This window comes from Muntiacus reevesi, chromosome 2 (genome assembly GCF_963930625.1).
Source record: "Muntiacus reevesi chromosome 2, mMunRee1.1, whole genome shotgun sequence".
NCBI classification, from domain to species: Eukaryota; Metazoa; Chordata; class Mammalia; order Artiodactyla; family Cervidae; genus Muntiacus; species Muntiacus reevesi.
In genome coordinates, this window is record NC_089250.1 from 97,637,012 (window position 1) to 97,655,099 (window position 18,088).

At 37.5% G+C, this 18,088-nt stretch overlaps 1 protein-coding gene and 1 pseudogene across 1 annotated transcript in view; one reads left to right on the forward strand and one right to left on the reverse strand.

The window, feature by feature from the left end:
- ARID5B (AT-rich interaction domain 5B) overlaps nt 1-18,088 on the forward strand; it is a 188,913-nt gene that overhangs the window by 33,984 nt on the left and 136,841 nt on the right. The window lies entirely within an intron of this gene.
- Nucleotides 6,813-18,088, reverse strand: part of LOC136159014 (histone-lysine N-methyltransferase SETMAR-like) — a 30,158-nt pseudogene continuing 18,882 nt past the window's right edge.

Sequence of the window (18,088 nt, forward strand, 5' to 3'; positions counted from 1 at the left end):
TGTTGTGTTACTTGCCTAATATATGATCTAAACTGTATTGCTATTGTTTTATGTTTTTCTTAACATTAAAACCTTCCTTTTGTTTGTTTGTTTTTTTTTAAGCTATGATATATACTGTTACTAATAAAAAACTAAACAGGAAACCCATGGGGGACAAAAGGATGTGTAGATGGTTAAGGTTGATGTCACACATATAAACAAGAGTATTTATAGCAGAGCTGTTTTTGTATTTAAAATTGATAGTTTATTAATGAATGAAAAGAAACCCAACTTCTTAATTTCATCAAGACATTTAGAGGTTTTGATCTTCCTGAATTCTAAAAATGTCCATAATGTAACTTTTTAATAATTGATTCCAGAAGAAATTGGTTTATAGTGCATATTCAAAGTACTTAGTGGTTTTTAAATCTTGTTGTTCGTTAGACTCACTTAGAGAAATTTTTTAAATAATACTGATTGCTGAGGCCGGTTTTCCCAGATTCTTCATTCAGTAAGATTGAGGCAAGGCCAAGGAATGTGACCTGATAAAAGGATCTCTAGATGATTGATTTTTTTTGGGGGGTGGGGGGTGGTCTCATTTGGGAAACAGTTCTATGATTAGTGCAGAGGAAGGGAAAATAAGCAACAGAAGGTTTGACTGGGAAAGCCCTCTGAAGAATAAGGAACACTGTGTATTTTTCTCTCTCTTTTTTTAATGTAAAATACCTCTTTAAGGATAGAATTTGGGGCCTTGAAATTCTACTTAGCTGGTATGAACTGTGGGGAATTTGAGACAAATAGCTTTTGTAATTGGAATGCACACTGTGTTGTAATAATGTGGAAAGAGAAACAAAAACTTTCCTTAATGTAGTGAGTTTCCATTATCTGCTTGATCTAAGAGTTGCAAGTTTACATTGTGAGGACTTATATTGGGGAGATTGGGGGTGTCCTTTACTGTGTGCATTCCTGCCCCAACAACTTTCTCTTCAGCCTCTTACTTTCTCTGTCTGCAGCATCAAAATATTTGTTGTCTGCACTTTTCTTTCTACACAGTGGTTTTCTTATCTCCCTTTCTCTTGGCCACACTGAAACCACTTCCAACACCACATTGTGGATGGAAGTTCACACACTTATTAGGTTTTTCCTTCTGTAGAACCCTTCCAGCTCCTCATTGTTCTTACCAGAGAAAGAAGATGAACTCTGAGATTACTTAAGACCCCCTCCCTCTTTTTGTCTAGCAGAAGTAAGGAAAGAATAGACTGATCTCACCTTCCCGTGGATAAAGTAAAACTCCAGTGTGTTATTTTTCTGAGTGAACTATTTTGCAATATTAAAATATCAATAATAACAACATAATTTGGTTGACTCTTAAAGAAGGGATTTTACCATATAAAAGCTAATTAAAGAACTCCTCTTGTTCAATGTTTAGTTAGAATAAGTTCCCTTTAATCCCAGTTTGTCACTTCCTGTCTCTCTGAATAGTAAAAAAGAAGAAAAAAAAGAAAAAAGAATGTTCTCACAAATGTGTTTCTGCCAACAAATTAATACTCCACAAAGAGAAACTCTGCCCCAAATGGCAGCTTCCAATAACTGCTCTGACTCAAATCATCAAATCACTACTCTTTCATTTTTTTAATCCCCTTGCCCTTCAAGGACAATATTTGCGGATGTCATGTTTGCTTTTTAAAAAAAAAAAAAAAGTGTTTAAGATCGTAAATGATGACTAAAACTGCAGATCTAGATAGTGTGGAAAGTAATAATCTTAAAAAAACACTTCTGAGATGTGCGAGTACACTCGTCCCTTTCCCCCTTCTTTGTCCTTTTCAAAGAAAGAAAGTTCAATATGAAACCAATTCAAATTGTGACTTTACTCAGTGAAATATTTTACCTTCTTTCAGACAGTTTCATACTGAAGTTTATAGAAAAAGGAGGGAAAAAAATAACTATGTTAAAATAGAAGGGTTGAGGAATGTATTATTCATAAGCATAATGAACACAGGAACCTGTTTTTCCAGAAGAATCGGGTTGATTAAATCGTTCACTATACAAGCCTCTAGTTATTTATTTTTGTCTTTAGAATTACAGTACTTAGTGTTTGTAATAAAGTGGACCTGATACCCATATTTGGTATGGCAGTTGGAACTAGTCAAATGAAGAATTATTTCATTTTACGAAACTTTTAGCAACTAAGGAATATAAACACTATCAGTTAAACATAGCATACTTGCATTTTTTTTTATTCCTTGGGCTAAAGTTTGAAAAAAAAAATCAAATTATTTTATATAACACTGCTTCTTACAGAGTTCCTTTAAGTGAAGTATGAAAGCTGCAGTGTAAGCTTTATTGGCCTATAAATATGTCATTATAGTTGGACTACATTTATATGCTTTGGATTGTTGTTTAAGCCAAGAAAATATGTCTCTACAGGTTGACTTTTTATTGAAACCCTTTGAGGCATACAACAGAATGTATTTTAGGCCAAGGTTATTAAAGCAGCATTTTCTTTTTTTTTTTTTTTTTGCAGCAGACTCATTGTCAATTATGCTGCCACAAATTGTCTGTGAATGGACAGCTATGAATGGTTTCATCTCCAAATGTGTCTCTAGAAAAAGAAAGAAAAGATAGGGGAATCTGAGCTGAAATTGAGAAAAGAGACCAAAAGATGTGGGTGTGGGTAAGGCTGAATTTAATGATGGGGGTTCCTTCAGTTCAATTTCTGTTTCTAAAGTCCCATCAAATTGAGAAAGAGTGCCTTCCCCCGTCTCTTCTGTTGTTGAGACTTCTACTGTACCTTGGGGAATAGACGGCATTGTGGTAGTAAAGGAGTCATGGTTTGGAGGTCAGGAGAATCTTAGCTCTTCCTGCCCTGGAGACGTCACTCAGGGCGCAAGTCACACCTTCAGGTCCCTCATGTGTGAAGTGGATAATAGTGTGTGCTTTGTTTTTTGAGAAGATAGACTGAGAAAAAAGTATATATGGAAACATTTGTGAAGCTGAAGTCTGAGATGGTTTTGTCATCATATTATTATTATGAGAAGGAGGTTCTATATCAAAGGGAGCTAGGCGGTATAATATTAGCTAACTTGTCTCTTAAGAACATCCCTAATCTCATGTTCTGGTGATTTGGGGCAGGGTTTACACTCTCACTATCTGCCTTGATAGAAGACTGTTATTAAAATCCTTTAGATTCTTGCTTTTACTTATATATATTTTATATATACACATACACTTTGTATATATTATATATACATCTATATGGAGAAAGAATACAAATATATATTTTTATGTTTATGTAAAAACATGTATTTATATTTTATATAATGCTTTTCCTCTTAAATTCTGTGTAAATAAGCTGGGCCACATTGGCCAGTGATGTGTGGTGTCTTCTCTAATATTTTTAGTTAGAAATTGACTGTAGTCTTTGCTTGGAATTTCTGGAGGCTTTTTATTTCAAATGGTTGTTTCAACTTAGCTGTGAGTTTGATATGTCAAGCTGCTTCCCAGGATGTGGCTATGGGAAGGATTCTCACTTTGTGCTGCAGAAAACAGTATAAATGTCTCTAATAAGAAGCATGCTAAGGTGCTGACAGTTTGTCATAGTAAGTATTTTTCACCGGAGACATCTAATGAACTTCTTAGGATTGAAGACATGATTCTTACTAAGACAATCCTTTTCTTTTATCCTTACTTCCTTCCTAGATGTAAATTTTGTTTGTATGTTAAACAGTCTTCTGAGGGTATTTGTTGTTTATATTTTAACTTCCATTGCTGAACTACCAGACTATTTTTTTCCTTAAGATAGAAACTTGGGAAATTTCTTGGATGATATATTGTTGAATTATGCTGTTTGTGGATATCCTGAGGAATCCCTACAGAAGGGCCTCTTCACTGAAACAAATTAGCCTTTACAGGGTCCTTGAGTTCAAAATACAAATCAATTACACTTGAAGCTTATCAAAAATTTGTAAAGATAATTTCCAAAGGATTTTGTCACAGGCTCCTCCAACAGTATTGTTGTGTGAACCATGCATTCTTTAAACAATCTAATTCTAGTACAACAAACATAGGAGAGGCATGCTGTCCACGTGCCAACATGGCTGTTTCTTCAAAAGGTTGCTTCATTTCATTGTCAAGTGACAGGCCAAAGAACCTCTGACAGGAGCAAGTTCACACTTCCAAGAGTCTGTCCCCAGGACATTCAGGGCTTTAGAACAATGTAGTGACAAGCTATTTTCTAAGGACCTGGGAACATAGATGGGAGTTTATTCCATTCCTTTCAAAGGTAAAATTCAGCTTCGTCATGTAATCAAAGAGTTGAACACTATCCTGAAATAATGGTAAAATGAACATATAAAAAGTGTCTTGAATAAATAACAATGATGTATGTTGTCTGCTCTCAGCCATCTTGGCTAGATCTGCTGGAAGGGAAGTCTGTGAAATCTGTGTGTGAGCCAGTCGACAGCTGGTCCTTGATATTGCTGTCTAGATATTCATACCGCCATCCCTCCTGAAGACTCATTTCAAGTAAGACCCTTCCATTTGGAAGTTTTATTGACTTTCAGATCTTCTAGTGTTACCTAGAGTGATGAATGCTTTCTGAAACACTAGATTCATATCTTTTGATAATGGATTTAAGGCGGATAGTCAACTGAAGAGAAGTTTATAGAATTTAAGACTTTGTTCTGAACTTTAAAGTTTGAGATGTTGGGGAAGAAGTAGAAAGTGAAATTGGAACTTCAGTGCTATTTTTAGTATTCAGGTTACCAGCATTCACCTCTTGGATACAATAGTTGAACAAAGTAAGAAACTCATGCTTTTTAGGAGCTCTTCATAGTATTGTCAGGCTGGCCATTGGTACACTTGTGATTTCCTTCCCCCTTCCTTGATATCATCCTCAATCCTCTCTTTATTTAGCCAAATAATCCCATTTTTATTTTTCAATTTTTCACCAGGATATGGTTTCAGAATCCTTCCCCATCCTAATTACTCACCAGGACATACGCTGGTTGTTCTTTTATACCGTCTTACCCATTTACATTTTGCAAGCTCATCTCTGCTAAGAACCCTAGGCTTCCAGTGGAAGAAAGCCGTGGCACATCCATCAGGCTTGGCACCCTCCGGATAGGACCGACACAGGCAAAACTATTAGAATATCTTCCCTAAAGCCCTATGGCCCTGACTTTTTACTCCTCAGGGCAAAAAGGAGGGAAAAGATGTTTTTGAATCCTTATACCTCCTGAAGTTTAGTTATCCTTTAACAAAAAAAAATCAGTAGTGTTAAATGTAGACTATTATCTAATGAGCACCATCATCAGCTAATATGGCAGAAGGTTTTGTGACTCTGTATCACTTCCTTGCCTTTCAAACTTCTGTGATTCCTATAGTTAAATATTGTAGCATTTAGGGTAGGTTTGTAGTGTATTTGCCTCAATAAAGAGCCACAGTTGAATACCAGCTTGGAGTCCAGCTTTGTTTAAGCTGTTCTGATCAAATAAGATAAAAGACCAGCATGTCTTCCCTAAATTATCGTATGTGTTAGTTTAGTTCATTATCATCCTTCTGGACTCTAGCTGTTCTTGCCTTTTTTTTTTTTTTTTTCATTTTCTGTTTTCTGGTATATGGCCATATCTATGATAAAAAAAGACCATGATGGAGAAGGCAACCAGCCCATACTTTTGTTTCAGTCTCATTAATAGAAATGTGAATTTCACAGTGAAATATCTGTGGTAGTCACCATCTGATGGGAAGATTACCAAAGATGAAAGAAATTCAACTGTGGTCTGAGTCCCTTGCTATATATATATATATATACCACCTTTAGTTTCTGATTGCATACCCGGGGTCTTTTGGAAAATCTCTTAGGCAGCCTTGGCTTCTTACAAACTCATAAATATCTGGTATTATAAACAGACTGGCCTACTAGGAGCAATACTTCTATCTGCATCTGGTGATAGGAGCCTACTGTGAAGAACAAACTGACTGGTCCACGTGGTCTGTTAAACACCCTTGAACAGTGCAACACTGTGCCTCAAAGGTGCTTTAAAAATGTAGTTTGATTCAACATTCCCCTTGAGCTGGAAGTGCAATGTGCTTTTCTTTTATTGTAACTCTAAAATACTTTTGTTTGCATCCCACCTCTCATCTCTTTAGCTACTACATGAATTACTGATTATAGGCCATTATTATAGCTGTTGTCATGATAGCATCACCGTGGAGTCCAGTAGTATATACATCCAACATGTGAATTGATGTAGCTATTCCAGAGGGCTGTGTGAACATGTATTTGATTTGGACATTTAGGCTTAATTCTCTTTAATATTGATGCTGATTCTTTCCAATTGCTCATTTGTCTTTTCAAGTACTTTAAATGTGAGGTTTTATTGCAAAACAGTAATTTTCCTAAATGTCAAAGACCCGCTCCTCTTCTCTCCTCTAACATTGTGTGTTTAAGTCTGTAGTTTGTACAGGTCACTTCTGAGGAAATTTGAGGTTTGAACTTTTACCCCATTTTAATGAATATATTTATTTAGGACAGATTGGAGTAATAGTGGGTTTTCAGAGGTTTTACAAAATGCTTTACGCCCAGTGGGGTTCGAAAAAAGCAGTGCTGTGGATTTGGGGTTTTCTTAGTTGCCTTGCCCTGTGTATTTTCAGCTAGTGTGCTGGAATTCAGTGGCCTCTTTTTGTTTCCCCCTAAAATCCCAGAGATGTGCCTGGTTTTGAATTCTCTTTCTTTGGACCTTTCCACTTGCTTTTTATTAGATTGGTGCCGAAGTAATTATGGTTTCAGTCTGAATTTTAAATCATTATAACTAGACTCAGACACATCTTTATTAATCAAAACAGGAGCCATTTCAATTCACACACGTTTGCCAATGAGAAATAAGTTTGTTTACTCCTGTAGCGTAAAAATCTGCACTTCAGGATTCGACAAACTCTTGGAAAGCATTCTCTGTCTCCTGCTGGTTGTGGAAGCATTTTCCCTGCAAAAAGTTGTCAAGATGCCTCAGTTGGGGAGAGGTCAGGTGAATATGGTAGATGAGGCAGAACTTTGTAGACCAACTTGTTCAACTTTGGAAGTGTTGGTTGTGTGATGTGTGTTTGGGTATTGTTGTGGAGAAGAATTGGGCCCTTTCTGTTGACCAATGCTGGCTGCAGACATTGTAGTTTTTGGTGCATCTCATCAATTTGCTGAGCATACTTCTCAGATGTCATGGTTTTGTTGGGATTCAAAAAGCTATAGTGGATCAGAGTGGGAGCAGATCATGAAGCAGTGACCATGACCCCCTTTTTTTGTGCAAATTTGGCTTTGGGAAGTGCTTTGGAGCTTCTTCTCAGTCATACCACTGAGTTGGTCATTGCCAGTTGTTGTATAAAATCCACTTTTTGTTGCATGTCACAATCCAATTGGGAAATGGTTTGTTGTGGTTGCATAGAATAAGACAACACTTCAGAACAACAATTTTTTTTTTGTTTGTGGTCAGCCCATGAGACACCCACTTATCAAACTTTTTCACCTTTCTGGTTTACTTCAAATGCCAAACAACATAGAATGGTTGACATTGAGTTCTTTGGCGACTTCTCGTGTAGTTGTAAGAGGGTAATCTTTGATGATCTTCTCAGTTGGTCATTGTCAACTTCTGATGGCTGGCCACTGTGCTCCTTATCTTCAAGGCTCTCGTCTCCTTTGCAAAACTTCTTGAACCATCACTGCACTGTACATTCATTAGCAGTTCCTGGGCCAAATGTGTTGTTGATGTTGAGAGTTGTCTCTGCTGCTTTATGACCCATTTTGAATTTGGTTTAGAAAACTGCTCGAATTTGCTTTTTGCCAAACATCATTTCTATGGTCTACAATACATAGAAAATATACAGCAAGTAACAATTCATTAGCAAAAAACATAAAGCAAGAAATGTGCATTAAAGTGAGGTATGACATAGCCACATTTAAGAATGTATTCCAGTATCAAATGGCAAATTTCAACATTGCAAAACTGCAATTACTTTTTCACCAACCTAATAATTTTTAAAGCATTTCTAGCATCTTTTATGGAGAAGGCGATGGCAACCCACTCTAGTACTCTCACTTGGAAAATCCCATGGACGGAGGAGCCTGGTAGGTTGCAGTCCATGGGGTCGCGGAGAGTTGGACACAACTGAGCGACTTCACTTTCACTTTTCACTTTCATGCATTGGAGAAGGAGATGGCAATCCGCTTCAGTGTTCTTGCCTGGAGAATCCCAGGGACAGCAGAACCTGGTGGGCTGCCGTCTATGTGGTCGCACAGAGTCGGACACAACTGAAGCAACTTAGCAGCAGCAGCCGCAGCATCTTTTATACTTCTGACCCTTTAAAAATACTGACTTTCAGCCTGTAGTCCCCCTTTCTTTGTAACTTCATGCCTACTGAATAAGAGGCAGGTGTTGTAGGCAAGCATCCAGTGAACTATTCAGCCCCAAACCCCAGATTTTTTTTCTCTTATTTTTTTTTCACGTGTTTTTGATGTGGACAAATTTAAAGTCTTTACTGACTTTGTTACAACACTACTCCTGCTTTATGTTCTGCTTTTTTTGGCCCCAAGGCATGTAAGATCTTAGCTCCCCGACCAGGGTTTGAACCCACACTCCCTGCGTTGAAAGTTGAAAGTATTAATACTGGACCACTTGGAAAGTCCTTCTTTTGTGTTAAATATTGTTATCGTTCATTGTTGTTTTTCTGATTGCCAGTATTATCCGTGTTCATGTTAGAAAATGCAAGCAATACAACAAAGTGCAGAAAAATATGTTGCTGCTTTTCCTCCCCCTCCGAAGTAACTATTGTTAGCATTTCTTATATCAATATTCTAATCTTTATGAATGTGTTTTTAGGTATGAATTAATATGTATAGTCTTTTTCCCTATAAAAGTAAAACGCCTGCCCCTCCCCCATTTAAATTTGTACAGGTTTGGTGACAGTACCCCCATATTATAAACCACTCTATCTCCACTGTTTCTTTCTGCCTGCATAACGTTTCATTGTAGATGTGTTTCTATTTGGACATTTCAGTTGCTTCTGTTTTCCCACAAAGTCTGAAATTCTTGTAACTCTGCCCACATCCAGGACTGTTTCCTCATAGGTTTGTAGAGGTAGAATTGCCAGCTCAAAGTGCACGCAGAAAGTTAAGAGAGCCTATCTCTCTCTTATCTCCTATCGCTTATGTAAACCTCTTGCCTTAGCCTAACTAGTCTAACTGCCTGGTCTTCTTTCTTTTTAACCACATGCACCCACTCCCCTGCTCCCCAGCCCTCCAGTAAGTTTCATACTTTACTCATTCTTGGAATGCCCCTTCCAGAATTCTTACCTGAAGGAATTCTCTCTTTTCATTAAGATTCAGTTTAAGCCCCTGAAGCCTTTGTTCAGCATCCAACTCAAAGGATTTCCCCTGCTTACGGAGCTCTTATCACACTTAGCGTCTCTACCACCTGATTGAGCACCTATGCTATAACTGGCAATATAAAGCAGTATATTATGTGTTTGCCTTATCTTCCCAGTAACAGTCCTAACTATCCTGTAGGCTTTCTAACTTCAAAGCTATATTTAGTAGGTTAAGTAAACATGCAATGCTTATGATCAACCTCCTCTGAAATCTCTGGCCTTCTCTCTGTGATGGGGACAGCTGTGTGGATTTGGTGGTTGACTTGAGTTCTTCTCTGGCACTTCCTAGGACACCCTCTAGTGGAGGGGCTTCTTGTTGGTACCTAGAAGGAGAAGCAATGTAAAGTTAGCCCTCCACATCTGTGGGTTCCATATCCATGGATTCAACCAACCTCAGGGGGAAAGCACTCAGAAAAGAAGGGGAAAAAAACCTTCAGAGAATTCCAAAAAGTGAAACTTGAATTTGCCCCATTCCAGCAACTATTTACTTAGCATTTACGTTGTATTAAGTGTTACAGCTAATCTAGGGATGATCTTTGAACCACATGGTGTTAGGGTGCTAACCCTCTGTGCAGCCGAAACTCTCAGTGTAACTTATACTTGGCCTTCTGCTGCAGTTCCTCCATTTTCCTAGTTCCTTATACCCATGGATCCAACCAGCCTTGGATTCCTGTGTAAGTGGGCCTGTGCAGTTCCAACCCATATTGTTCCAGGGTCAATTGTAAAAAGGAGGATGTGTGTAGGTTATCTGCAAATATTCTACCATTCTATATAAGAGACTAGCATCCTTGGGTTTTGGTATCTGGAAGGTGGGAAGGGGGGAGGGTGTCTGAAACCAATCCCCCACAGATACCAAGAAGAGATGACTGTACTTGTACTATTTCGTTTCTATTTTTGGCTTCATTTGTAGTCCACTATAGGGGTCACAAAGAGTTGGCCATGACTGAGCGCACACGATTACACATATTATGTCTATAGACTGACTCAAGGAAATTTACTGAGAGATTTCGAACATGTTCAAAGCTAGCTTGCTAGCCTAGGGATTTTCGGTAGTGTTCTAGTAAGAGTTTGTATGTGGACATTTTATATATTAATACTGGCATTTATTAATGCCTCTCTTCCTCAAGAGAATCTATGTCATGTGTCAGGATTATAGCAGTGACAAAAACATACAAGGAAATAAACAAAGCCAGACTGGACTTGCTTTGTTTTTTTGTTTTTTTTTTCCCCTAATCATCAGCTTGTTTGCAATCTTTTTCTTTTTAGATGACAAGTTATTAAAGAAATGGTTTTAGTACGATATCTAATACTTCTTATTCTAGGCAATTGTACTGTTTTAATCCTAACCTCACTTAATTACGATGATTACTCCCCAATCATGGTGGAGGATATTTTCCACCTTCCAACCACCCATTCCACTTCTTTGGTTCACAAAGAAAAGTATTCTGTTAGTTTCTACAAAAATAATGTTCCATTCCTGGCCTATTCACTCAATAAGGAATAAAACATTGTTTTCACAGCAATGCTGATAATAAGGCAGATTTCAAAGCATGATGAAACATATACTTTTCTAGCAGAGAAAAACCTATAGTTACCTGGCTAATTACCTATCATGTGATGGCTGTGTGTAAATATAGGCTTTCACATGTGCAGCCTCTGTGTGGGTTTCTTTCTTTCTTTTTTTTTTTTTTTTAACATTAAGAATACTCATTTAGTTTCCATTGTTTTGTATTAATGTTTTCAATCAAAGATTTAGAAGAATGAGCAAACAGAGGAACTACCATTCTCAGGTGGCTTCTTTCTGACCACTGTGCTAAACCTCTGTGGCATGAACTTTGAAATAAGAGAGACTTGAATTCAAATCCTTGTTCTGTAAGCTGCATGACCCTAAAATTTTTAATTCTACTTTGATTGCTTATCTGTAAAACAGTTAAAACCTCTCTCAGGGAACTGGGGAAGATTAGATTAGATCACATATTGGGGAGTGTTTAGTCAATTCAAGAACATTAGTGTTCTTTCCTCTTTCCTTTAGAAAAGTAAACCTTAAGAAATGCTATTTTCTTCCCCAAGAAAGTAAAGTGGACAGTTGCAACCTAAATAAATATAGAAACATGCAGTATCAGGCATCAACTTCTACTCACATTTGATTAATCAACAAAATGATTAATTCCTTGGTCGTGTTTTATTTCTGAGAAGTGAGGATATGTAATCATACAGCATTCTTGGAAGGAGAATAAAATTGAATATTGGGTGAACATTTGTAATATTTCACACATGCCCTTTGGATAATGGTAAATCTCACACAATAATAAAATATCAGGATTGATAATCTAGTTACAGAATTCTAGTTATGACTTCTTTTCTGTACTTAGTACTTCTTAAATGTCCTCTGCAGAAATTAGTTGACTTTTTAATATTGTCAGTGATTGAGGAAACTCATGACTTTACAGTTCCATCCCATCTTTTATCTGTCTCTGTGCTAGACATTCTTTCTTTTTTTTTTTTTTTTATTTTTTATTTTTTTTATTATTTTTTTTTTTTTTAATATTATTTTATTAGTTGGAGGCCAATCACTTTACAACATTTCAGTGGGTTTTGTCATACATTGACATGAATCAGCCATATAGTTACATGTATTCCCCATCCCGATCCCCCCTCCCACCTCCCTCCCCACCCGACTCCTCAGGGTCCTCCCAGTGCACCAGGCCCGAGCACCTGACTCATGTATCCCACCTGGGCTGGTGGTCCGTTTCACCATAGATAATATACATGCTGTTCTTTCAAAACATCCCACCCTCACGTTCTCCCCCAGAGTTCAAAAGTCATAGACATTCTTTCTTTTGATGAATTAAATGAGAAATGCATGGTTTAGCATATAAGCAATTGTATTACTGATATTCTGTTGTCTTTGATGCTGTTCTCTGAGACAACAGAGAACAAATCAAATTTTTGTTTTCTTAATAGCATTTCAAATATTTGAAAATAACTGCCCATATCTCGAATTTTCCATTCTCCAGATCAAACACAAACACCCTCAATCTACATTCCTTATACAGCATGCCTACTGGTTTTGCTACCTTTCTAGTGGCCCTTATCTAAAGATATCTAAGTTGTCTCACTCTCAGGGTGTAACTATGTCTTCTACTTAAAGAAAAGGAGATACTTCAATCTGTTTTTCCCTCTTAATTTTACTTTTTATACAAAAAATTTAAACCTAAAAAGTACTTCTTTCCGTCCTTTCTCATTCCTCTCCTCCCAGAATTAACACACTGCTAGTGATCAGTAGTTGCTCCTCTCGTTACCTGTTTGTGTGCACATGTGTAAATTGTCTTGCTTTAAATATAAGATCTTACTCTGTGGACATTATTTTGCAAGTCACTTTGTCAGCTCCTGTTAAGTAGCCTAGAGCTGTGCTGTGCCGCACGGTAGGCACTGACCACATAGAGCTGCTGGGCCCTTGGGATGTGACTACTACAGCAGAGGAACTGAGTTTTTAACTTTAATTAATTTCAGTTTGAAATTAAAAACTAAAGCGGTGTAAAATTTTCTTCGTTAAACATAACTTTATTGCTTTGGTAGGACTGTATCACCTTAACTGAATTATTTAGCATGCACGTTAGATACGCTGTAAGTGTAAAATACACACCAGGTTTCAAAAACTTAGCGTAAAAAATATATCTCATTAATAATTTTATATTGATCACCTGTTGAAATAATATTTTGATATGTTGGGTTAAATAAAATAGTATTGTGATTTACATTTTTCTTTATTTTGAATGTGGTTACTGAAAACTTTAGGAAACTTTTAGATATGAATGGTGCACCTTATATTTGTATTGGACAGCGCTGATCTAGAGAGATTTGGATGGCTGTGATATGTTGCCAAATCTTTTATTTTAAAGTATATGTCGGGCATACATTGCAGTGTGTGCATATCCTCTACAGGTGGTTGTGCTTTTGTGACTTTACTGAACAATGCTGCTTAGAGAACAGTAACTTTATTTCAAGCCCAGGATGTCAGGAAGCAAGCGCAAAAGCAGCAGTGACATAGCTGGTATTGCGAGGTTGGCTAGGCTAACTTTGAATTAACGAACATGCTCTCAGAATGGCGCTCGTTCGTATGTAGGGAATTTACATAGTAGCATCGCTGTTGTATCCACTGAGTGCTTAAGATAGCCAGGGCGCTATATTTGCTGCAGAAGGAAGATGAAGTTGAAAGAGATCCAGTCTCTGCCCTTAGGAACTCATGATGTAGTGGGGTGGACAGGCACAGCGAGGTTACAAGATTGTATTTAGCCAGTGCATAGATGAAAGCATAAACAGAGAGGCCTGGAAGCATGGAAAAGGTTCCTGAGTGGGTCTTGCATGTGAGCAAACTTGTAAATGCTTAAAGAGCAGGGATGATGATGCCCATTCCTTTGGTTGTAGTCTCATGTGGGATTGTTGAGTAAGTGAGGCGATTCCCATCCCATGTGATCTCTGTTCTTCTGAGATATTATTAGACTTGAAGACTATCGTGGTCATCTTCAGCTTAGATTTTCTTTTTGAAGTGCCTGCTTATCCCTCTAGGAACTTGGATTTGGTGCAAAGTTGGCTTTCTAGATAAAATTTTTGTGCTTGATGTTAAATGCTGACCTTTCATTATCTCTGGTAAATACCTTGTGGTTCATATCAGACCTATCTGGTTAGCAGAAGAAATACATATTTTATATATCCCTCATTGAAATTCCTAATATTTTGCCAGAGCTTTAGCACTTCCACCTAGAAAATGTTCTGAGATGTTGAAGGGAAGATAATTAAGCTTAAGGCTCTTTCTTGATTTGTTTGGATTTATAGTTTCATTTGTTTCATAACTATGGAGACTTTTCATGTCTACCAATGCATGCACTGGTGATAAAGAAATACCAGTTGAAACTCAGTGTTAAGTCTTTATCCTCTCATTGGGTGTCCTTGATTCTTCAAAGCAATATTTTCATATCATATTCTTAGCTTGTATGCCATACAAGCTAAGGGGAAAAGTTAGCAATTTTAGATGGCTGATGATAAAACTTTTGTATGAAAATGTCAACTTTCTGCCTGATTGCAAGTGGCGCTAGTGTGGTTAATCAAATCAATTCATAGAAAACAGTTTCTCCCAAAAGCAGTGTTAGAGTGGATCTTAGAAAATCTGAGAATTTACCCTGGGCAGAGCTTTCTAGCTGAGTAAAACATTCCCTGTCGAATCAGTTCTAAGAGTAAAGATAGGGAGGGCATAGAATCTATACTATAGATACGAGATTCATGGTTTGCCAGGAGGTTTACTGATGATCATCAGCTGCTCCTAGCCACTGCCCCACTGCCACAACACAGAACCCATAGCTTAAGCTGTAAGTCAGATATTATATATTCTGCTGGGGAATCATCCGAGAAATGAATATTTATTAAGAAATGATGGATAAATTTTTGTGGGGATGCCTCAACCCCTAAGTCTTCATGCAGATTTCTGAATATAAACACACAATTTCTTGGGAGCCTATTCATAGCATTCATCTAATTCTGAAAGGAGTCTACGATGATTTAAAAAAAAAAAAAGTTAGGAAATACATTTTCAATGCTTATCACTTATCACTCTGGCCAAAATACCACCCATCAGGGATTACCACCAAGGTTTATTTATTGCGTTTTCCTTGAAGTCTATGCGTATGTGACAGGGAGGAAAGGTCGTTGGATTCGCCTATTTCTGATGGTGCTTATTAATCTTCAGGTGTTTGGCTTAGATGACTTTGAGAATTTGGAGAACAGTATGGACTCTCCACTGAGAAAATACATCCACAAAATTGATATGACATTGGAAGACGCTCATGGACCCATCCTAAAACTGGTCTTTGAACTCTTGATTAAAGACTGCTGGTTGATTCCCTTTAAAGAGTATTGACTCATTGTGCTATGAAAAAAAAATGAAAATGATTATGTGTCCATCCACAAGGTTGATGAGATTCTGTTTTCAGAAATGAGGATTTCTGGTTCTCATGCATGTGTGGCGAGAAAGAACATATTTATTTCTCTCATGTTGTGTATTTTTTCTATTTTTCTAAATTACTAATTTTGACAGCAGGAATGGGCACTGGGTAATTCCTATTTGCTCCTGTCTGGTTAATCAAGGTAGGCTGTATACACATTATAACTTTAGAAGTTACTTCCTCTTTAGGAAGCCCTCTGAAAACTCCTTTTGGTGAAGTAGAGCCCCCTGTTGTAATGTAAATATATTCCCTATGGCTTAATTTTTACATATCAGGCTTTCATAAAATGAGGCCTGCCAACTCTGAAAGTTCTTTTGTCACATCAACCTAGTTGTCATGTTTTTTGACCATGTGGCATGTGGGATTTTAGTTCCCCGACCAAGGATCGAACCTGTACCCCTGTATTGGGAAAGCAGAATCTTAGTCACTGGACCACCAGGGAAGTCCCCAGTGGCCACTTCTAACAGCAGTTTGTTTATTACATGAATCAATCTCATGCTCGGTATTCTAAATATTTGTAAAATAATAGCTTTTGGGGTTTTACTAATGGAGCTCTGCGTATTGTTTATGGGTCTAAATTTGGTCTATTTTCAGGGAGCATGAGTGGAAGCCCAAGATAAGAAATATTTTCTTTTTTATCCTGATCAAGACTCCCATGTGCCGTCTACCACTACTTATAGGAAAGGGAAATAAAGGTCCCTCCCTTACCCTAAATTTTAATCTAGGATATTGTCTGGCATGTAGTAGGTGCTCAATACATACATTGGACGAATGGATGCATGATGAGGCTTTAAATCTTATACTTGGAGGCAGCATAATGTAATGGTAGAAGTCTGGCAGACCTGAACTTGAACCCTGGATTGCCAATTTTAAAATGTCTGTATAATAATTCCTACCTCACAGAGATGTTGTAGGATTTAATAATGTATTGAATTCCAGGTGCTTAAGACAATGTCTGGCACAATAAAGCACTTGATAAATGGTAGCATTATTAAAGTCTTAGGCTTTAACTTAGGATATCCTAGACTTTAGCCATTTGTAAACCAACGTCAACATTTTTGCCATTTCGATAAATCGTTGTTTTATTATTAATATTTTCTTCTTTGCTTTTTTTAAACTTAAACAACTATAATAGGAAATTTTATGTCACTACTGCAAATGGAAAACTTATATCACTTGCTATAAATAACAGTGAAGATAAATACATAATTCTCAAAATTAAAAAAAAAAAGTGTATCTGTGTATCAACTTAAAATTGACTTGGGTACTCCTAGAGTATACCACACTTAAGTCATTTCCTTTGAGGCTTTTCTCTTGGGCAACAGCCCAGCCTAGTTATTGATAGCAGTGAGACCGGCCCGGACTGTGGCAAGCCTCATGTCAACAGCAGGCTGGGAAGGGTTGGAACCAGTTGCACTGAATTAGCCTATAGGCTCAGCAGTGTAACTGCCACACAGATGTGAAGTCTGAAAATAACCCACCGTGCACCTGCCCCTTTTGTGTGTCCGTTACTGAGTTAATTAAGCAAAATAGATTAAATACTGTAAGAACAATAGAATAAAGACTTGACTCTTACCTTTGAGATGCCTGGACTCACATGATTGGTTTCACACTCAGCCCCTCTTTGGGTTGAGGATTCAAGAATCTCAATGCTCGGCAGTTTCTGAACACAGATTCCAGTCGGGTGAGGAAAAGGGCAATTGGGATTACTACCAATTGACCCAACACAGTGATGGAGTAACCTGGCACATCTGAGTCCTGGGTGAAACTAACTTCTCTAGAAATTTGTCCAGCCACATTTGGATGGGCTTAGATAAAATCCTTCAGGTTGTCTAGATTAGGACAACCTGCCCTAGCCTCAGGTTTAAGCTAAGCAAAAAGACATAAACACTGCTCTAAAAGGAAGTGCACTGCAGTGGTACACAAAAACCAAAGGTGAAGACATGCATCTGTGTTGTGCTGCATAATTGATAAAAGCTAAAGCAACACTGGAAACAGGCTCATCATGCGTGAGCCTAATCGTTTAAATACGCACAGCATATTCTAGGATGCTTGTTAATGACCCCATAGGCATGTTGCAGTCAGAACATTTCATGTGGTTTGAGAAACCGCTCCGAATGTGTTCGCCAGACAGTCTGATTCCAACAGTGTCCTGAAGACCGTCCTCAATTTGACTGTGCTTGTCTCTGCTATGCTGTGAAAGAAAAAGATAATTCAGCCAAGCACTGTGCCGTTGGCTATAAACAGCACAGTTCTGAATACAAATATTACTAAAGGTAAATGAATCACTGAAAGAATAGTAGCATAAAATATCTCACAAATGAACTCCTGGAGTTTGGGCGAGAATAAATTTTACCATCACAAGAGCAGCACCTCAGTCCATTGACCAGTAATATTGGTTGTCCATTTAAGACACCAAAAAACATTTATGATCTTAAAGTAAGTGGTAATTAGGACTTACCAGGCTGTAAATACATAGCAGGGATTTGGTGATATAGTAAACTATGGAGGAAGCTCCAGTGGTTTCTGGTGTTAGTAGAACCTTGAGAAATATTTAAAGCTGTGTCCTCCACACCACAGTTTTGTTTATTTTTTTTCTTTCCTTAATTAGAGGTGAGGGGAATAGCAGCTGATATTTTATCAAAAAATGTGCAACTCTTTTTCATTAGGGCCAATGTTAGTATCTGACTGTTGAG